The 24,204-nt window shown below is 36.2% G+C and overlaps 1 protein-coding gene across 2 annotated transcripts in view; it reads left to right on the plus strand.

The window, feature by feature from the left end:
* LOC127944443 (zinc finger protein 704-like) overlaps positions 1 to 24,204 on the plus strand; it is a 54,997-nt gene that overhangs the window by 6,957 nt on the left and 23,836 nt on the right. The window lies entirely within an intron of this gene.

Here is a 24,204-nt window from a genome sequence, read left to right on the forward strand (position 1 = left end):
TGAAAAACTACATTACCCATGATGCTGTATTACCAATCAGAGAGTCTTGACCCACAGATTGTGCCAAAAAAAAGCTCTGCAGGGAAAAGCTATACTGTCAATACACCTGAAGAGTAGTATATTGTATATATAAGCACATAGACTTAAAATACATTTTCTTTTGGTATAATCAACAACCTTTAAATTAATAGTTTTATGTTTCTCCATTTTTAAATCGATTGTTATTCGCAGTGCTTCATGGGACTGTAGTTCTTTCCCTTACTAAAGCTGTTAAGTACAGTCTTGTACCTTTATCTTTTTGTTTGATTTTCGAATAGATTTTTGCTTCGGATGTAAGTTTGAAATGCTGTGTTTTACCTTTGGTTCTTGGCTTATAATGCTTTAACGAAGACTGAAAAAGTCAACCAATGCATTAATGAGTAAGTGTGTCCAAATGTTTGAATGGCTGTATAGTTTGTTAAAGTTATTCATATGCAGTAGAGTAAGTTAATCTGTGTTGAATTCTTGCAAACCAGGCCTGAGGGAAACATTAAAGGCATGCCTTAAAAAAGTCATAGATCTCACTGGAACTCCCACTGATTTGATTGTCAAGATTTTTTCTAGGTTTAATGGCTCATTCTGTTTAAAAGTTGAATGAAGTGTTGCTTGATCAGACATGTTTTAATCTGTTCATTGGTTAAACTGTGATTCGGCTCGCTTGCATTCAACTGCTTACAAGCCTTTTTGGTGAACTGCATCAATTTAAAGGGGACACAACACACACAGTTTCTGCCAATCTCATGTTAATTTTGAGTAATATTGCATCTTTCATATCTCAGAAGAGTCTTTAGTTTTATCAGATTTATAAAAGAAAGATAACAGTTTTACGATTCTCTCAGACAACAGCTGAGCTCCTGGAGGCGTGCCGGGGGCGGAGCTAAAGAGCTGTGAACATCCAGCGTCGAATTGGGCCTGGTTTATAAAACATTTGTCACTGAAGTGATGGGAACAAACAAACACACTTGCGAAGCTTCTGTGTTCACGTTACGCTTTGTTCTTTGGGAAGCTGAAAAGGTTATCTCTCCCTTAAAACCAAAAACACGCTTCTTTGGAGACATTCTTCTCGAGCAAGTCCTGTGCAGTGCTTCTGATGACTGCTGAAACCCAAATCAAGCACGCTACTCTTGCCTTCGATCTGGTTTATGTGTGCCACTCTTCCAGGACAAGACCCATAAAAGGAATTCCACCTTTCATGACATCATAAAGGGCCATGCTCGAAAAAAAACTTACTCAAACTCATAGTGTACTTGGCACAGAAAGACTCATATGTCCAACTCGTTTTTTTAAACTATGGCCATATTTAGCACGAGAATCCAACTCTTTAACAGTGTAAGTAACTCAGAATGCAGTAGCATTAGACCCTCCCTTTAAGTTCCTAAAACATTCTTAGAACAGAAGTTACATTGAGTGTCTTGCAGCCAGTGGCTTTTTCACCTCTGCCGTGACCCTCAGCATACCACAGGCTGATAGTAATAATGTAATGGCACAGGATGGCTTGGAGGAGACAGACAGGCTGCTTGGTCAGCGCTCAGCCTCTGTTTATGCAACCTTCCTTTTTGGCGTTTTTATGAGGAATGTCTGATCATATGTAGCATTCTGTCTCTGTCTTTTTTTGCTGTTTATCTGTCCTCATGTGAGTAAAAAAGAAGAGAGTAAAGCAAACAAATTTTGGATTTTGGGTGAACTGTGCTGTTCAAGGACACATTACCATTCCAGACCAGGTTGATTATTAAATGAGACTGAATCGTAGGGCTGAAAGTTGTTTAGGAGACATGTAATCCATTTTTGGATGTGAACCATAATCAGCAGTGGTAAATGTCAGTTTCGAACCAATGTGTGTGTTTGTGGGATGTTTTTCATAGTATGAATTGACAATGTATTTGTGTGTGTTTAACTCAATGTGCGGATACAGCAAGTTCAGGCAAATTTCTTTGACTTTATTTACAATAAGGCTTTTACAATGCTCACCGAATTTATGACTTGAATTTATGACTCAGTAGATGTTGGTATAGGGTTTTTCCCAAATCGCACACTTATGAACTATTCTATGATGTTTTGTATCATAAATAGTGCGAGTAGTGCGTTCACACTGAACATTTCAAAAAGAAAAAGTGCACTTTAAACACACAGATGATGCATGTAAATAACTGAAAAAATGAAGTGTGTCATGTTGGACACTTCATGCACCAGCTGTCACAGCTTTAATGATGAAGCGAAGTAATCCATTTTTATAATTCAAACTCTACATGGTTGAATAGTTATTGCATAAGTACAAAGTGTATAAGTGCATAGCGTATATTGCATCAATTTGGATGCAGCTATAGTTGTTTCCGAGCAAGCTACCTGAACACTCCCCCTGTCTGCCATTGGTTAGCTAAAGAGACAGCCCCGCCCCAAACGTGTGTCATTGGTTAAGCTGTTACTATGTCAGGCTTGTCGAGATAATTAAACAAACAGAGCAGTGTTAAGCACCACAAACTCTGCGTATTAAACTAGTTACCTTTTAATTTACATTTCTGATTTTTTAAAATTTGTCTAAAGGGATTTATTGCGCCACTCTGTCAGTAAAAAAAGTATTTTAGCAATAACTGTGAAGCTACAGTTGTTGCTTTGTGTTTCTTTCTACATTATCAATGTGGACTAGATTTTAATTTTAAATATAACCTGGATCTCATGCTCCCTAAGGGTTTGTAAATTTATGCAAAACTCTCAGATATGAAGGCAAATGGGTTTTCTCTTCACTGCAGTGTTACAGTGAGAAAAGCTGATGTTTGTCAGATAAATCCAACACAAGCTTTGCCTGTCGTATTTTATGACCCCTCCATGAGTCTTTTATTCACCGGCGGCGCTCTGTCTCTGCTGTACATCTGTCACATTGCTGTCTTTTATGTGTGTTTAAATGTGCTTGGCATGTATCTTAGGGTTTTATGGTCCAAAGCTAGACAGAAATAAATTACTCGTCATAAATGTACACTTTTAGTTATCATTATAATATGCATATTCATATTAAATTTTAGTTCATTGTCTACAATGGTTTTAATCAAGCAAAAAAAAAAAAAAAGAAGAAGATCAAAAAGAGGTAACAAATGCCACTTATCTAACAATATCATGCATTAATAAAAATAATGATAAATACTTTTGCTTTTAAAATTATCCAAAATACTACAGCAGTAGTAGAGCCAGCTATTTCTTTTTCAAATATGAGGAAATTTGCCCATTAATGTAATTAACTGTAATACATGATTTTTCATTTTTGGCCATTGAATTAAATCTCTGTTAGTTACACACAGTTTTAAACTGGCTATATTGTATTGTACACAAAGTGCAGTCAGTATGCATTGTGCTCATGTTGAGGTATTTCTATTGAGTACAGGAACTGCAACACCTTTTTGCAAACGTGATGCCATCTAGACTAGTACTTGGAGAATCAGACATTGTTAACGTGAAGCACTGCCACTATTCTCGGTCATAGAGGCAAGATTGCATTTGAATTGAGTGGGATAAATTATGCCTGCGGGCCCTCACTATTCATTTCTGGGGCATTATTGATTCATACATTACTGTATGTGACACACTAAGCTAATACTTCAGTAATTTAGTGTGTTTGCACTCACATGTGTTCAGAAGTTAAGGACTGGTGGTGACCATACACTTCTTGAGTAGCTCTACACACATTAGTCTTTCATTGACATGCCTAGGCTTGCCTGACAAATCTGAAAAAAGTCACTGCTTTTCACTGTGGCTAATGGGTCACACTGGCAGCATGTCAACTTTTGAATCTATTCTTCTCATGTCAGCGTTTATCTAATTAAACCGAGAGACAAAAGCCAAGGTGGAAGTCCAACAGATTGAAACCCTCACTTTTTGAACTTGTCTTGTATCTTCTTGTGCGAGCCTTTAGGGCCTTTAACATCGCAGGAACCTTTTCGTAGTACCAGAACTAATTGTTGAACTACCCACTTTAGGTTGTTTTCGTACCGAAGTAACTAGGTGCGATTTTAGTACCGGACTGTCTTTTTCGAGAACCAAATTAGCTCCTACTCTGGAGCAGGGTCTAACCAGCATGACTGGTGCTACCCGTGACGTAAGTAGACATTGATTGTCCAGATGTGTTTGAAAACGCCCTCAACCGACACTATTTAAAATGCTGTGTAACATACTGTAAACATTGTGTCAACTTGTTTCGCAAGTATGATGAACAGCGATGAATATACGGACACTCAAATTGTCTTTGGAGATTCTAAATCCTCCTTTCCATTCTTTCAATCACTTTACGTATACGTTGATATTCCATGTACATTATTGTGACACGAGCAGCCGTTCAGTGCTGGAAATGCAGAGCTTTATGTCTGAGGCACAGATAGCAGGAGGCGAACAGCCGTTGGTGTACTGGCGCACAATTAAGAGTCCCTTTTCTGCTTGCAATAAAGCTGTGCGAGCATTAACTGTACCGGTCCACGCCCTGAACACGATGTTCAGATCAACTTCTCACGTGTTGGATGAGAAACGAAACAAACTAAACTGTGACAAAACTGATTTTTTTATTTATTTATTTATTTTTTTTTTTTTTTGTAAATTAGAACCAAATTTAAAAACTAAAACAAATACTGAATGCTGATTAAGATACATCTTATTGAATGTGAGTTGATTGTGTTGTTTGGATTGTAGAACTATACAGTTATTGCCTTTAATTTCACTTGGTTACAGTTAATGTTTTCATTTAAGGCCAGTTCTATGTAGTTTCAACCCAATTCAAAAACAAAAGCTAAATGCTGATGTCTACCATCTATGTTTGTACTGAATGCAGGCTACTTACTGTGCAGTTACTGCCGTTAATTTCAGATGGTTACAGTTATTGTTTAGCCAGAAGCCAGTTTGGCCTATTAAATACCAAATAAACATCTTGTTAAAGCACACTTTCCTTCTTTCTTGTTTGTTGGTAAAAAAAAAAAAAGGAAATCGGTATCGGAATCAGCTAATTTGGTTGTAAAAAATCGGTATCGGAATCGGCCATGAAAAATCATGATCGTGCACCCCTAGTTCAAGGCATGTTGGATACATCGTATTTACGAGTTAAATGCACATGAACACCATCACAAAGTTGTAATTATGAGTGGGAAACTCCACATTTTATTTAAGCTCAGAGTTTCCGAGTTGGGGGCGTGTCAATGAGAAACATGACAGAATCGATGGATCGATGGATGCAACATCTGCTGTTGACGGTCATTTTTTTGTTGAAACTGATAGACAGAATTGCAATATAACAATTGATAAGTTTGTATGTTATACAGATTAAAGTGGCTTCATATATTATTTTTAAAAAATTAAAACGCAAAACACATCTGATGCTTTTCATTTCTATAAGCAGAGTTAACAAACCCTGTTGTATTTTCTTGTAATTTATTAAAAGAAGGTACACCGCCATCTTGTGCTGACTAAACTGACTTGAACGCATCCGACGTTATGTTTACGACTTGTGAACTCATATGTACGAACTTCCCAGGAGGACTTGAACGCAGCAATAGTTCACGCAAAATCATCCCAGTAATTTAGTCCTGTACGGTGTGAAAGGCCCCTTTGAAATAAATTCCAAGATAAAGGTGAAGTCAGCAAATTGAGGTTTCATATGAACAAGTCTAGTCATGTGGTCATCTCGATCTTATGTCATTCAGAAAGACCAATGCTTCATGGACTCCCTGTGCATCTGTTATGGCATAATTCCTTTACAGCAGAAGAAACTAATACTTTGCATATTGTCTGTCCTCTATCAGTCATAGGCCCAAGTCATAGTTGATTGAAAATATAGTGTGATGCTGCTATACGTTTTCTTGTGGTTTTTAAAGTATAATAAACTGCAAATGTTTGTCATCATTATTGTAGAAAAAAATGCAGTATATTCCATAACATTCTTGTAAAATCCTATAAAATCCCCTGTATAATCCCCTCAAAATGCAATGCAACTTTAATCAGAAGTAATGTCAGATATATTTTTCCTTACTTATTAATTATTGGATTGAACCGCAAATTTTTTATATATAAAATTGGATACAAAAGATGCTAAACTAAAACATTTCTGAGGGGATAGACTGGATGCATGTGACAACAATATTGTATACTGTTACACGTATGAATATTTTTTCAGAAAACATTTTTATATATACTAGCATTCAAAAGTTTGAGATGTCTTTAAAATCATTAATATTAAGCAAAGGTGCATAAAATGGATCAAAACATTTATAATGTTCTGTATTCTTAAAATATTTGAATACACATGGTGTTACGCATTATCAGACTGAAGACTAAAGACGAAAGACTGTAACATTGTGCAGTTGTGGTTTTTTAGACATGAACTACAATAATTACTTTCTTTATAATCAATCAAACTAATAGCCAAGTTAAACTGACTTGCAGTGTTTACAGAAGAGGTCACAGCATCTGTATTTCCAGCTTACTGACTTTCTCACTCTGAAACCTCTCATCGGGTCATGACCTCTGCTCTCAAAATCTATGGCGTCCAAGGCCCCCTCGTATAAGAGCCACAGGAATGACTCGTGTTCATGTCAAACAGCCCATATCTCACGTCTGGCCAGCCAGCCAGCAAGCCGTTAATATGAAGCAAACCAAAGTGAGTGGGAGGCATTCTTTTCTCCATCTATCACTCACCTGCAGCGTTCCTTTGGCTTGCCCAAGCACACAGAGCTTAAGGTGAAACTGTGAGCGCTTGAGAACGACAGACGCCCTTGTGCCTCAATTTGATACGTTTGCTGTAATTAACTTCTGTTATGACTCGTTGTGTTGATATGATCAGAAGCTGCAACAGATAACAGTGCAAGTCGGCGTGCTCATCATGGCTCATGTTCTGGAGCAGAGGATGAGTGTCTATGAAACTGAAGAGAGGAACCAAAACTTCCAGATGATATTTGAGGGGACGCGCTTCAGATGCTTGCAGTTAAATTGGCTGCTTTGTTCCGCATATGGAAAAGAGAAACAGAAGATTGAGGACTCGACATATTTTTAGTTCTTTCCCTTTGACATGATCTTATGAAGGGTTTTTTTAGTACTGAGAAAATACCACATTTAGGTCTTGTTTGAAGTCAGTTTGAATCAAATCAGCGGTTTTTACTTTTTTTTTGCATTTTATCTTTGTAATCTTTATTAAAAATACATAACTTGATCTTTCCTTAACCTCTGACATCATCAGGCCCCTCTATGGCTATGTGATAATGTTAAACAACCACCAAATAGCTAGGAATTCAGTCTACTTATCATTGAATCAGGAAAAAATAAAAGTGAAGTTATATTATTATATACTGTATTTTACAGTTAGTAGCACAATTTAACAGCTATAGAAAGTTCCTGAAGGACCCAAGAGAATGTGATATGTGGCACTTATTCAGAAAATTCAGAAAATCGTTTTAGTTCACCATCAATACACTACAACATGAAAATTGTCTAAACCTTAGTCCTGTCTAAGTAAGATAGGGATCAAAACAAGCCCATTTTATTCTTAAGTAAAATAATAAATATCTGTTCAACAAAAGTGATTTATTTAATGGCCTCATTGCATGAATGCACCACACACACACACACACAAGTCTTTTAGCTTAATAACTGCTGGACCATCTGAAAAATCCCTATTATTCTGTTACGTTGGATCGCCCGGTTTGTTTTTATATAATATTGGATACTTACATAATAAATGATGCCTGAGGGAATCGCTCAGTGCTTTTAAGGCAGTGTTTTTTGGTGCTGAATTTACCAAAAGCAGCTTTGAAGCTTTCATGATCCAACAAGAGGCTGTGGCCACAATTGTGAAATTTCGGGCAGACATAAATTCAGCACCAGACGCCGGCTCTGACTCCAGACATCAGCATGGTATGTCCAGCGCACACGGACAGCAAACATGCAAGAAAAAACAACATAACCAACAATATATACATTTTTTTATACCAGACCTGAACTCTTGTTGAGAAATGCTGGTTGTGGACTTGTTGTTTGTCTGTAGGGAAAAGAAGAACCAGTTAATCAAATATTTTACTTGCTGTACTGCTTCGAGCCATGTTGTATACTTTCTTGTTTATAGTTTTAATTTGCTATTTTGCTCATATTTTACTGATATTTATCCTTATGAAATGAGTCTATTATGTGCATGTGGATAACTTTACAGATTTTACCACTCCCGGCCCAGCTGTAAATTGTCATTGCATGATGATTCTTGGCATTTGAGTTGTTGATGGCTTCAATAGAAATGCAGGAACCAGAGAAAAGAACCATTGAGGCTCTTTTTCTTCTTTACCATTCACACACCCACATCTTACAGAATCAAAAGAATTCTCAACTTTTTCTTGGGAATAAAGGGCAGCCTACTCTGACTTCTAAAGACAGCTAGATCTCTCCTTTTTTTTCTCTCAATTCTCCCTTTTACAGATGAATCTGTCATGCTTCCAACAGCCTCTCCAAAACCTCGAGAGCGTCATAAAGAACCCGGCCGATTTGAGTTTGGTTTTCCATGACGCTCAGGAAATCATGTGCTCTTTGATGTGCTTAGTCTTGGGCAAATATTGTAGAAAATTGATTATATCTTAGTATTTTTATGCTTTATCCTCAACTCTGTCTTTGCTGCAGTGACCCAGTGGCCTCTGCTCTTTGCTCCGGGTCATGGCACCAGATCCAGCTCTAAATCCCCACAATATGAGAGCCCCATTCCAGGATCAAGTCTGCTTTGCGTTGTCTTAGACCGCTCTCATTCATTAAAACCCACACACTTGCACAAAGATTACTTTGATCCTTGTAAAATTATTTATGCTTTCAAAAATAATTTTTAACAGTAAGCCAATATAAATCAGGGAAACAAACTGACAGAATCTTACTGCATTTATTTTAGGTGTCGCTCCATTTTCTGCTCTCTTATGGTTTCAGATCTACACTGTAATGGTTTCTGCATGATCAATGCCCAAAGTTAATTCAGGATTGAGTTTTATCTTGAGTAGGCCTAATAGTTGACATGAACTTTGTTCCAATGGTTATTCTGCTTTGTTTTTTTACTAATAAAGTGTTTCGACTTGTACTGAAGCTGGAATATTCCTTCATGTTGTTTCTGGTAGTATTGAACGTTCATTGTTGCGCTAACTCAGCACTGACCCCCTCACCTTTAAAACTGTGGTCCATTGTCGAGTTTGGAACAAGTCAGAGTGGTTTTACTGGTTTCCACTTCCACTGTTTGCTTTATCTCCTGCCTGTGCGCATTTGCTCTAAACATTCGGCTGCTGTCTTGTGATCCCGGCAAACTGCATTATGCACACAAACACTCTTAAATACACTCTCTAGCTCTCTGCTGAGTTCCTAGAAAACGTTAGCGGTATTTACAGCCACACCCAGAGTGGTGGATTTAGAGAAGCTGAGTCGCGGCCATCTCGCCTGAACCACAGGGTCCAAAAAAAACCTGAAGCAAAACTAGACCACACTGCTGCGTGACTTGCACCCCAGGGCCTTGGATTGAGGGTCAAGGTCTGTGTAGGTGGACCAAACCATGAATGAACTACTTGAAATCATCTAGTGTTGACTAAAACCTACAAGCTCACTTGTGGATTGGCCACTTAATTTTTTTGGCCTCTATTCCATTATCACATAACCACATCACAAGACCATTTCATTCCAACATGGCATGAATTAGTGTCACAGCTAACTTCACATCTGTGTGATATTGTGAAATTACACTGTGCAAGGACTGAAGAAACACATCTATGCTGCAAATTTGATTAAATTAGCATGGTTTCTCTGAACTGTTGATTCAGCACTGTGATATCTGATTTGCTGCAGTTAAATGGGGATTACATTGGGTGAGAGAGCAGTCTGGATTTACATTAGGCAGTGAGCAATAATCATTGACCCAACTCCAGAAGATTGATTTATGGGCCAAGCACAACCATGGTCAGATCCAATCAGATCATCTCTGAACTTAAGATGTCAAAAGTACTGGTACTTTGGTGCTAATTGTAGAATACCAGTAATAGTATCACCTGACTTTGGTACACTGGGGAAAAAAATGGTGTAGGATTTACTTTGAAGAAATGTTCATTCAGGAATTGCTGTTAATGCAAGAAATAATTACAAAGAAAAGTAACAGATTGAATTAAACATGGAATTTAGTAGAAAGACAGAATTTTCTTTTAATATATACTTCAATAATCTTTGTTTTATTTGCAGTTTTTTTTACAAAAGCCACTGTTTTTAAGCTCCCATGAGTACTTGCTTGCATGTGAGAGCTGCTGTGTGCATGAACGGTTAAATGCACTTCTCGGTCGAAATGCTTGTCTTGGCAGGATATTAATGTAAACACAGCCAGTTATGTCATAAGTGAATGTAATCAGATGGTCCATTTTATTTATATAACACTTTATGCAATAACTTCAAAGCTGCTTTGCTCTTTCAGTTTCGGATATCAGTAGTTTCATATTTTAAAAGTTTAATCTCTTCTAGAATGTAATGAGCTATTTGAATGGTTAAGTTTTAATTGGCTTTATTACATAATAATGCATCATACTGTATAATAATAATATTAGTTTGATATGTTTTGTACATTGCATGTACTGTAGCTTTTCATTGGGGAAAAAGTCCCCAGATTCTGGAATGTAAAGATCGTAATAATAAAAGAAGAAGCTTTAGAAGTCTAACTTCACTGTTATATTAATCCCTCAATACTGTACAGTCAGTCAAAATTCAAAGAGAAGTTTATCGCTCCAGCCATACTGGCACTATACATAACATAACCTTCATAAACACAAAACTTCTGTTCATTATATAAAATCCATTCATACAATGCACTGCAGCCTCATATGACTTCTGGATTGCAAGAAGTATTATGTGCTTTTCTTCAGTTTGTTTCAGAGTAGTGAGTAAAACGGCTTAATGTTCCCTTTTCTCTTGCTCGTGTACTCTTGAATAAAATGAATGAATGAGATCTTAGTGCAAAATCCACAAAAATCCACATGGATGCCTGTTGGTTTAACTGCTAGTATTTAAAGCAATAATTTTCTGCAGTGAACTGAATCCAAACGAACAATTGGCAGAAAAGCTTAGCATTTGTGTGCATAGAAAAGCCCTTCATGTTGATGTTTTTAGAGCTCATATTCAGTGCAGAGCTGTATTTACCATGAGTATAGTTCAGCATAATTGTGTAGTCCAAGGAAGGGAGGGATATATTGAGGGAAGGGAAGTGAAAGAAAGAGAGAGAATGAGAAAAGTCTGCATATTACATGTAGCTTGAAATAAAAAAGAATTTAAAATATCCCTCTGGAGAAACCAAGCATTGGTTCTCAGGCCTGCTGCCACAGGTATCTGAAGTTTTAAGTCCCTTTTTATTTTTATGTCATTTTTAAATAGATGTTCAGGGTGAGGTTATTCTTTTTTGACCATTTGATTCACACACGGCTGTGAAATCACCACCAAGGTGTGTATCTCAAATGAACAGTTCACGCTGTTCAACACACCTCTGCACAACTATAATAAACTCCATTGGTTATACTGCAAAACAAAGACTAAAAATATTAAACAACATAAATGTAGTTTACAGTTTTAATATTATTATATATTAAGGGTTGGGGGAAAATCATTAAGGCATAGCATAGCAATATTGTGCCTGGAAGAATTGTATACAGACAAGGACGCCAACTATTGATGTTATATCAGGCCCTGAATTTCAGCATGGGATATTGAGTGTTACACATAATTGTATTAATTCATGCAAGCTCAGTGCATGTAATGCAGGATAACAGATTAAATCAATAATCTGACATCTTTCTGTCAGACTGTAGCTCATCTGTCTCTCTCTCTCTCTGCGCGGTCTGTAAAGGAAGCACATTCTCACATTTATCTGATCTTGGATCAATCGGAGAAACCTAAATAAACAAAGTGCTCCATAAATAGTGTCACCTTTGTCTTCCTCGGGGTGTTTGTAAAGTTGTTCTTATTAAAACAAAGACATTGAAATGCTTGCGCAAACATTCAAGGAAAGGGATGGAGGTGGATATGATCTGAGAGGAACAGACTGAGAACTTCATCCCATTAGATAAAACCGATATAAACAATGTTTTACTTTGGTGACATTTGTATTTGAATATGTTATTGCAATGCACAGCATTTAAATATTTAAAGACCCCCTATGGTAAAAAAAATCTAGTTTTTAACATTCTTGACATGTTTGTCTGGTGTTTTTAATATATACTTAAAGGCAAACCATGTGCAGATTCATCAGTCAGCACCATCACTGAGCATTTTCTCCTTAAAATAGCAATGTAGACAGTCCCAAAAATGCAGCGTAGAACCACCTGTTTCCTACCGTCACAATAATCAGTCACATCTACTTGCAGGGCGGGGGGCTTTTCATGCCTGGTCAAAGGTTTCTATTTATAACGTGGTTTTGCAGCATTGAGTAATGTAGCCAATATTAGTCATATCTGCCGATTTCATCAATGCAAGGGCTAGTGATGTAACGATTCACTCAACTCACGATTTGGTTCAAGATTTTGATTTCACAATTCGATTCGATACACCATTTGTTTTTATTTTTTAACTAAATGATATTCAAATTATTAATTAAATGTGTCCTTCTGTTGTTGCTTGGACAAAACGCTGTACGTTTCTTTGTGATATTGAAATATAACTAATACTATACTAATATAGCACTTGCATATTATTGCTCTTTTGTTGGTTTTGATTGCTTCTTCTGTCCTCTTCTGTAAGTCACTTTGGATAAAAGCATCTGCTAAATGACGGAAATTAAATATAATGTAAATTGCATGTTAATCATGATCCAAACAAAGTTTTTGCATACATGCAACATTAGCATTTCTTTAATTTTAATTAGATGGTATAATTTCAAAATGTTGAAGCAAAAACTTAATGATTTGACTTCAGTTTTGTGAAACAATTTTTACCATACTAATATCTAGATGAAACTTCAGAGGACGAGCTGAATGAGACACATATTCACTATCTGCCAGCAGGTGGCGCTTAAAGCGTTTCCTTGGTTTCTGCTGTAAACGAAGCAGCGCTGGACTTTTGAATTTAAATTTGCATTATACAGAGGTAAGATGAAAATAAAAAATACCGATAAAAATTTTTTTTTTAAAGACAGTTCCCCGCAGACATGCATTCATATAAACTTCTACCTCTAATTGAATCGCGATTTGTTTAGCATCTCAACCGATTTGAATCGTCAAATATGTGAACCGATTTTCTGCCGGCTCGCAGTTAATCGTTAAATCCTTAGCAACGGCCAATCAGAGGTGTTTAAGTTGGTCAGAATCCACTCAATCGCTCAAAACACATTATAACAAAGTGTAGGCGGGAAATATATAAGAGATTAATTGTGCAGTGTAGAGTTTCATTGATTATAACGGAACTTTATGAGATCGCGATCAACTAAGAAGAGTGACAGCTTTTCAGTGATTATAAAGAAAGCGCTTTTCAAAAGCTTTGTAGGCTCTCTCTCACTTTCTCTCTCTCTCTCTCTCTCTCTCTCTCTCTATATATATATATATATATATATATATATATATATATATATATATATATATATATATATATATATATATATAAATATATATATATTCCATTCAGAATTTGAATAAATCCACTCACAGATTCACTCTTTCAAAACCATCATCCAATAGTGCCACTTGCCATTGTGTCTTATTTACTTCAGTTAACTAAGTGAAAGTGGAGCAGGTCTGAGCTGCTGTGGAATAAATTTAAATTAAATAAATTTATAAATAGGAATAGATAACATTTTCATGGATCTGCGTATACTAAATCAAGTAAGGGTGTAGAGTTACATTCAAGACGTTTTAAGACATAAAGTATTCATGTTCGTGGGGAAAAAAAGGTTTGATTTGATCATTTTAATTATCAAAAATAAGGGATAAAATGCAGAGGGACTTTAAAATTTCACTAGAAGGCTATTGTATTATACATAAATATATATATACATTATTATGCATTATTATTTGCTATATTCACAAAAAAAATCACTGCTTTTCTCTCTGTCATGTGGATAGAAGGTAAGTTCCAAAAGCCTGACATTACTTTGAGAATCTGGGACTGAAATTCAAATTTTACCCTGGGAATAAACAGGGTTTTTAGCTGAAACCGTTTAGACAAAGAAACAAAATGCTCTGTTGCAGACATTGGCCCTGTAGCTGAAAGCACCCTGTTCTCTCTCTCTCTCTCTCTGCGGGAAGTGGTCGGTGAGGTTTGCTTAAGGCCTGTTTGTTTGATTAGTTCAGCTGTTTCGTCTCAGATATGTTCATCACTATTTATTTCTGTACTGTGTTTACACACTTGAGCTGTGCTGGCTGGGGATGCTAAGCTGGGCCCCAAATACACATTTAAAAGCAGAATTAGACGTTCACATTATTCCCATATGGATGGATTAAAAAGGGTCATTTTCATCGTGGTCAGATACTAAAATTGCAATACAGAACACAACTGTGTTTCTTATTATGAGTAGATGTATTTTGGTCTATCCGGTTCACTTATATTTTCCCATTTTTTAATTTAGCAGTGAACAGCAAAAAAAAGCTCTTTCTGTTTAATAATTTTACTGTTCTATAAAAATGAAATAAAAAAAGTAAGACAATGATAATGATAATAATAATTACAACAGCTATGTTAATACATTTATTACAACATTTACACATAGTGTTCAAACTGGGATCTGCAATATTTTCTAATGTTTTAAACGAAGTCTCTTCTGCACAGCAAGGCTGCTTTTATTTTTACAGTAAAAGAAAAAAAAAGCCTGATTCAAGAAGGGGGTCTAATGGCTAAAAAATATTATTTTACTGACTTTAATTTTAAGTAAAATCGTGCTTTGTTGGTAAAATGTCTTCTAAAATGTGCTAAAATGTTCAGTGTTATATATATATATTTTTTTTTTCATTTTATTGATTTTTTCTTTGAAAAGCAGGATATAAACAACACATTTTGCCTATTGAATTTTTGCAAAAAAAAAAAAAAAAAACATATTCGGCCTTCGGCCCAGTGTTTCGTTTTGTTTGGTTCCGGCTTCGGACAAGAATTTCCATTTCGGTGCATCCCTACCACTTCCTCAAAACCTCAAAAACACCCTAGTAACATGATAACAACAACTTGGAGCACCTTTAGCAGCTCTAAAACACATTCGACCACAACACCCGAACAACATACTGACAGCAAGCTATAACAAATTATCAACACTCACAACTTGAAACAGCTTACGATGAGAAATAACACTCACATTCGAACTCACATCGAAACGTGTAGAACGCTATTGACTTTAAATTAATATATATATATATATACAGTATATATATATATTATACATATATAATAATATATAGAAATAATGATTTAGTCTCTTCATTTGGCCCTCAAAGGTAGTGAAAGGAGTTCACACAAACACACACTCTCAACAACAGCCGATGTGGGGTTTCCCCTTCACCCTCAGATGGAAACGAGAAAGTCAGAGACGGCTTATTACACAGTTGCCTCTGAGGCCGTCGAATATGTTGCTAAAGCCGCAGCTGGGAGAATATGTGCAGCAGAATGACAACAACATCACAGAAACTGTGTTTAAGGTCACCGAGCTGTGAAGTCTTGTGTACTGCATAATACTTCAGTCAGATGAACTGGGACATGTAATGATCTCAGTGTGTGTTTGTGTGTGTGATTAAACCCCCAGGCTCTGGACGTCATCAGAGTTGTCAGGTAAGGTATGTTAGGGTAAGCGTGTCTCCTCTCTGAGGTATTAAATGAGCCTTGTTTTGCCCTGTAGTGTGTGTTACAAAGGGCTGTTCCTTTGATATTCAGAATCGAATGGAAAATGTTTCTATGTACCGTGTTCACCCAAACACTCCTTTAATCGGCCCTCAATGGACTGCTCTCAAACTTTTACAGAAACTCGATAGCCTCCATTTTGTTTGGTTTGCTTCTCAAATGACAGTGACTCCTCTGCCTCATTGTGCTCAGCCTGCTGATTAAAAATGGTCTTCTTTTGGCATATTTAACAGTTTAGTTGTCACACTCCATGAATGTTTTACCACTTTTTTGATGGCATAGTTCAGAGGCCTCTCAAGTTTAAGTGTGTGAGGATGTTTCCATTTAGACTCATCAAACTAAATTTGGATGTGACAGGAAGTGGTGTTTTGTCATGCGGGTGCCAAATTCTTTGTCTTGATCTATCTTTTTGTGTGTTGTTTTCTACTGAAAACTGATCTGGTTTGCTGCTCTTTGTTGGTTTAACTCTCTGCTAGCCTGGTGTTCAGTCGGTTTAGTCGGTCAGCTGTTTGGTCTCTCGGCTTGACAGGCTTATTTTCAAACAAATATCAGATACTTCACTGAATTTACAGTGCACAAACTAGATTTTTCAAATGTTCAAAGTTGTCAGGATGTAACTATGCAGTTGCAAATGTGTTTTTAGTAGTTTTAGACAGTTACTCAGGGTGTTGCTTGGTGGTGGCTCACTGTCGAAATGGCTCTACATTACATATGATCATAATAAAAATGTTTTCGGAGCCACAAATCAGTACATTAGATTGATTTCTGAAGGATCATGTGACACTGAAGACTGCAGTAATGATGCTGAAAATTCAGCTTTGAATCACAGGAATTAATTACATTTTACAATAAAATCAAATAGAAAACTAATAAAAAATTAAATAGTTTAAAATATTACTGTTCAAATAAGTGCAGCATTGGTGCACGAGCATAAAAAAACATACTGATGCCAAACTTGAATGGTTATATATACATATATAAATATTTATTTTTAAGAAATCAAATTTGAACAGAAATTGGCAGACACTGTTGCTTTTAAACCAGCTTTTTGTTTGGGAAAATTATAGTGAAATATGCAAGAGAGCAGTTTTTATTATTATATAGTATTACATTATTATGAAGTAAGTTACATAAGTGTTTTGCGAGAGAGAGAGAGAGAGCGTTTGGCTCTGAGCTCTGGTTTAAAGGCCGTGCAGTTTGTCAGACACACAAGTAACTTGCATAAGAAGGGCTTTTATAAATCACAGTGTTGTGTGCTATTAAAGTCTAGTCATCTATCATTTCTATTGCTGTTATCCTCTGGTAAACATGGACACTGTCCCACCTACCAGTGTGTGTGTGTGTGTGTGTGTGTGTGTGTGTGTGGATCTGGAGTGGAGCGGGGCATTACATAACATTGGTGGAGAACAGGCGGAGACTAACTGGGTGTGCTGGGAGGGGGTGGAGGTGGCTATAATTAGAGAAATGCACAGAGAGAGAAAGACAGATGGAAATACAGATGGAAAAGAGAGATAGCAGCATGCTCTGGTGCTGATATACATCACACAGGAGCCAACGACAAGTGGAAGAGCTGAAAGACACGCTCAAAGTCGTTAAGTTGTTCAGCTGGAAACTATATCCCTGCACTATATCCCATTATATTGACCATTAGTGATATTTCGTTTTATTTTAACTGTAGTATTGGTTGATATTGGTTATATAGTGGCCAGTCTTCATGTATTCATATATGAATATATGAGTGCTCATCATATAGGCTATGTTCATATTTATTTTTTAATTAAATCACTTAATCTTGAAATCACTAATAATTTTGTAACACTGTTAATTTCAATATTTGCCAAAATAATCAATCAATCAATCAATCAGTCTTTTTTATATTCTGTACCATATAATCTTGTGATGCCTAAATTCACTTGTTGCTCACAAAGGCTGCATTCAATTGGTCAAAAATACAGAAATATTGCAAAATATTACTTACATTTAAACGAACTAAACTGATTTATAATTAAATACATTTTAAATGTAATTTATTCCTGTGATCGAAGCATCATTACTGCATTCTTCAGTGTCACATGATCCTTCAGACATCATTTCAAATAGAAATACTTTGTTATAAATGTCTTTACTGTCACTTTTGATCAATTTAATGCATCCTTGCTTAATAAACGTACTTCTCTAAACGTATTTAAATTGACAGCTCTTAGAAAACATGACGAAGTTACACACGTTGATGACAAGAGTGAATGCATAGTGCATCTCAGGGTTACCCATAAGTCCTGCAACATCTTATTGTGTTCAAGTGGATTTTCATAACATTCATCCACGACTACGCGTCCATCAGCACTGAGCAAGAGGGGATGGGGGAGGTGTAGCGCCCCTCCGCTCTCGGGCCAAAGTGAGGGATGGAGTGAAAATGAGGGGGTCACGGGGAAGGGAGACAAATGAAAACACATGTCAGAGAGAGACAGAGATCATGTATGAAACACTCCCTGCTCACGTGGAACTGCAAAAGTTTCAAATCTAAACATGTGCACAAGAAAAGAATAAAAGAAAACCCTGGCCAGCTAGAGGGAGGGATGCCGAACGCTTTCTAACTCTGCCAAGGTCACACGCGTGAAGCAAACACGCTTCCCACACACTATATTCAAAGAGCTTCTCTGGTTGGATGGCTGATCGACATGCAGAAAACCTTTGGGAAAACTTGCACAAATAAACACGCAAAAATGTAGAGGAAAGGGCATGTGGATGTACCCTGGCACGCTACTTTAATAAGTAGCTCAAATGACTGGTCCCATCATGCATGCTGTTATTTTCTCATGATTAGTTTGATCTGAGGTCAGGCTGTGGGACTCTTCTCACAGCAGCTCTGAAGTATTGCTGATAACAGCGGACGTGCCTGGAGCAGTGTTTATCGGAGGAATATTATGAGTTATTTACAAGTGAATATGGTGGATGGCATCTGTGGTATGGTGTTGATTACCAAAAGCAGTAATGTCAAAGCATCCTTCAGTTCGTTAAAATGTGACCCCGACAAATAAATGCTCAAAACATGCATCTAGATGACCAGGGCTGTACGATATTGTATATATATATATATATATATATATATATATATATATATATATATATATATATATATATATATATATATATATATATATATATAGATAGATAGATAGATAGATAGATAGATAGATAGATACATAGATAGATACATAGATAGATATTTACATAGATATAGATTCACAGATATAAATATTTTGATATTTTATATTTCTGCAACAGATTACTTTAAATAGCTTTATTTGGAAAGAATGAATCATTCTAGAGTTATGTTTTTTTTGTTGTTGGAGGGTTATCTCTTAAATATGTTCCTGTAGCTCAATTGGTAGAGCACTGCGATGTTAAGTGCAAGGTTTTGGGTTCGATTCCCCGGGAACACATGATAGGTAAAAATTGATAGCCTGAATGCACTGTAAGTCGCTTTGGATAAAAGCGTCTGTTAAATGCATTAATTTAATTTAAATAAAAATAATAGTAAAAACAAAAAAATACTGGAATTATTTATTTATTTATTGTTATTAATTCCAAAGATTGTTTTTTTTTAGAGTCTTAAATCCCTTTAGAGTTGCTTACTTCCCTTCTTTTTAGTATGTGAGGCGAGTATAGTATTCGGAATACTTAGTATTCGGAAAACTGTAGGAGAAAAGTACCCGGATGATCTAGTTCTTCCGCCTGGATTCCGAAGCGCATTCGATGGACACTTTACTATCCCATGAGGCCACGGGAGAGTATTTATGAATGAAGCAATGCAACTGACGCTTGTAGGTCATGTGACAGTAACAACATGGCGGATGTAGGACATCATTAATACTATCAATATTCACACAGCAAAATCCCCAGTGTTAATTTAACACTCTGAGTGTGGATTATATAAACACTGAAGCAGTGTTAAAAGTAACAGAGTAGTAAAAGAAGCAGAGTTGAAGTTAATGAGATAATTAAAAAGTTAATTGAGTTATGACTGAGCATTATTGAAGACACCTGATGTTAACAAGCAGAATCACCAACCGAGAAAATCACAATTTGTGTGTCACCATTATAGTGGTCAGTGTTTGCTTTAGTTGGGATCTTGGCTTGTGACTTTTTAAATTAAAAGTTTGTGTGTCAAGCCAAGAGCAAAAGTCACTGGGTGTTGATGATTATGTTTTAATGTAGTCGTTGCTTGACCTTAATCACTGAACTCTTTTACAGTCTCTTCTCTTCTTATGGATCATTATTGATTGTAACAGCTTTGATTACACAACGAAAGAGTCTGTATTTTCTATACATCTTGTAGGCATCTCTTGTGATTCTGTGATTCAGATTTTTTTTTTTTTATTAAAGAGTTTTAATTTTAGGCACACACAGATAACAAGAATCAGCATATGAATCTCAAAAACGGTGACAAACAGCATATCCAGATAAACAGATCTACTCTGAACATCACAAAACTAGATACTAAAAATTCACATAAAAACAGCAAAAATAAAATATAGTTAGAATAAAAAGTTAAAAAGACAGATCAGCTCATAATTTATTCATGCCGCAATGCATGATGGGAGCCATGGGTGAGTTTTTATTGGCTACAACATGCTTTTTTGATGGTCACCGTTGTTGTGATGCTCACACTGATTCTTGATGTCTGTGTGTCTAAACTAAAGAACTCTTTCTTTATGTAGAACTAAGTTTTAAAAACATGTCATATTATGGCAAAAATGCTGGATCACTTTTTTATCCATCTTATTTATGTACACAGTAAAGAAACCTGAACTCAGGCATTCAGGTCAATCCATGACAATTAGTCCAAACCACAATCAATACTATAAGACTGCCTTTGCTGTGGTCTGTCTGTATGGTATAACTCAGTTACCACAGCCACACAAAATCTAAAGTTAATAACTGAAGGGTCAAGATCCCAACTAAAGCAAACACTGACCACTATAATGGTGACACACAACTTGTGATTTTTCTCGTTTGTGATTCTGCTTGTTAACATCAGGTGTCTTCAATAATGCTCAATCATAACTCAATTAACTTCTTAATTATCTCATTAACTTTAACTCTGCTTCAGTGTTACTTTTAACACTGCTTCAGTGTTTATATAATCCACACTCAGAGTGTTAAATTAACACTGGGGATTTTGCTGTGCAGAACACACTTTTCTAACAGTCGTAAATTCAAACTCAATTGTAGTACCTACTCAGACAGTACATGATTTCAGATGCACCGTATCTATCAGTATTTCTTGGACTTATTCTGGACTTCTCTAATCACTTAGTCTTCCTAAACCCCGTCACTTGCTGCCTCCATCCAATCAACAACTGATGGATGAACCAAATCCCAGCCTACATATTTTTTTCTTTTTCTTTTCGATAATCAGTTTCACTATGCTGTGTCATAAAACTGTATGTAAGGAAAGACCTTCTGCTACTTCTATTACATTAACAGCTTACATCCTACTTTCCTGCTAGGCTTCCAAGAGATAAGAGAAGAGATAAGAGATCACATTTGTTGTAAATGTGAGCTTAGTTTTTATTTACAAGCTGATGGACAAGTCAAAAGTATTTTTAAGTAAATAGTGTTATATAAGGGTCCTGAGTCAACAGTCAGGACAACACTGTGAAGAAAACTGCACTTCTGGGTCACACAAGGAGTTGAGTGTGTGTGTGTGTGTGTGTGTGTGTGTGTGGTGCTAACTTTAGCATACAACGTTCAGTGCTTATTGTGCACTTTCTGCAGGCCAGATAGCCTTCCTGTGTCTGGATGTCTGCCAAGCAGCGTGACATATCTGCTTCCTGAAAAACACACTGAACCAAACAGAGACAAACCAAACCGACGAGGCACTGCAATGACAGCCGTAAGGCTCCAAAAGTCTGACCACTGGTGAAAATGCTTCGCTTTCGCATTTTTTAGTTTGCATTAAATTGATAAACAGTGACCGTAAAGACATTTATAATGCTATATAAATATTTCTATTTCAAATCAATGCTGGTCTTTTAAACTTTATGCATTTGAAGAGTCCAGAAGAAAATGTATCGCGGCTTCCACAGAAATATTCAGCCTTGATAAAAATAATGTTTCTTGAGCTGCAAATCTGTACATCAGTATGATTTCTGAAGATCATGTGACTCTGAAGAGTGGAGGAATGATGCTGAAAATACAGCTTTGATCACAGGAATAAATTACTGCTTAAAATATATTCAGATAGAAAATACTTGATTGTACTAATATTTGTCTTAATTACTTTTTTTACTATATAGTAAATAAATAATAAATGCAGGCTTTGTGAACATAAACATTACCCTTCTTTCAAAAACACACACAAAAAAAAAAACATTAAAAAAATCATATCAACCCCAAACATCTTGTATGGTTGGAAGTGAATATTACGTTTTCAGTCACAGAGAACAAAGTTTTATTTCCCAATGTATGTGTTTCAAATACTTCCGGAGTCAAAACTCTCTCTTGAGCAAATTGAGGACAGGGATCAGCTGTAAACGTGTGTGTGTGTCTATCATGTGGGGTGACCCCGTTCACGTTATTTACACACATCAACACAGGTTGGTTATAAATAGTGAGGTGACCCACATCCACACAGTCCTGTAAACAGACACTCAGAGAAAGTATGACAGTTCTCTCATATAAATATTATCTGTTAACTGTCCAACCACAAACACAGAAGACTCAATCTGCAGCACAAATTAATAAGGACAAACCTAGTACAACTGATTTTTGGCAGGGTTTTTTTTTCTTCTAAAATACAGGATTATATAAAAGAATATATATATATATTCTTTCTCTCATTGGAATATGTAAATCGATTATATGTCTGTTGTTCTTGCGTTTTATTCTGAATGGATGTTATGAGGTTATTTGTTATATGTTAAAAATAATAAAAAGTTGATTAAAAAAAAGAAGACTTATTCTGCATATTTCTTTCATTTTTTCTTTGAATGGTTTCGCTCTTCTGTCATGCTACTCAGTTGAGCTGGTTTGGAGCAAGGCCCCTGCAGAATTCAGCTTTGTATCGCAAGAAAAAATGACATAGTCAAATATTTTACTGAATTGATTAAATATTACACTATTTGATCATTACAAAACAACCACCTTTTGTTGCCTGCTTTGCATATTTACTTTATAAATTGTAAAACTGTTCATGTTAATTCAAATTTAGTCCGATTTATTAATGTAAGTGAAATGATTATCTTTTAGAGATCTAGTGTGGGTCTGTCTCTCTCTCTCTCTCTCCCTCTCTCTCTCTCTCTCTCTCTTCCTCTCTCTCTCTCCGCTGGCTTCACTCCAGCCAATAGCAGCTGTTCGTCAGTAATGGAGCTGCTCTCTGGAGTGCTATCATTCTGTTTACTTGCTCTTCTATCAGTGAACATGTGCAGCCAGGCCCTGGTTCGAGGGGAGGAGAAAACACACACACAGGGAGAGCTGGCCAGCAGGGTGGAGACTGAAGCTCGGAGGTGTGGGAGTTATAGCTGTGCTTCTCACTGCCTGCTCTATCCCACACACACAAACACAATCTCACACATTTAGAGATATTCAGACATAGCAGCTTATACACAACTATAGTGTTTTCTATATGCCTGTCCTCTCAGACTGACCTGTGTGACCACACGCAGTTCTCCATGAGGTCCTCTGAATAGGCTTCATCCGAACCTGATGAAGTCACATGATGGAGTCACTGACAATCTGACCGTTAAGAGTCGGTCTGCAGATTCACTTTTTTACTTTCTTTTAGGTTTTCATATGTCATGGTGAATAAATAATACAAATAAATAAAATAACAGCTGAATAGCCATTTTAATGCCCAGTGTGGAACTTTGCATAATGCATACTAGTTCGTCTTAAAGGACAAACTTATTACTTATTTTTTAGGTTGTCACTTTCTTGTCCTGGTATGTCATTGGTTATTATTATTGATTGTAATGGTGTCCTCATTGGCTCTTTTAGATTTTAAATTTGGGTGTTTGATTTCTGTTTTTTTTTTTTTTTTTTTTTTTTTTTTTTTTTTTGTGAACAATGCCTGTCAACCGAAACATATTGATATTTGCAATCTAGCCGTGTGCAGAATTCATCATTTGTTGTTAGTTGTCATTTACTCTCTCTCATTTTCTTATTTTCTTCCATAGAACACTTAGAGGTGAATTTTGGAAGAATATCCTGGTCGCTTTCTTCATAATGGAAGTGAATGAAGACTGGTGCTGTTAAGCCTCAATTTCAGTCTCTTCCACGCACAAAGCTATCATATGTCTTCAAAAAGCTTTGAAATACAGTTGTTTGAACCATTTTTACGATACT

The sequence above is a fragment of the Carassius gibelio genome, chromosome A23, assembly GCF_023724105.1.
Source record: "Carassius gibelio isolate Cgi1373 ecotype wild population from Czech Republic chromosome A23, carGib1.2-hapl.c, whole genome shotgun sequence".
NCBI lineage: Eukaryota > Metazoa > Chordata > Actinopteri > Cypriniformes > Cyprinidae > Carassius > Carassius gibelio.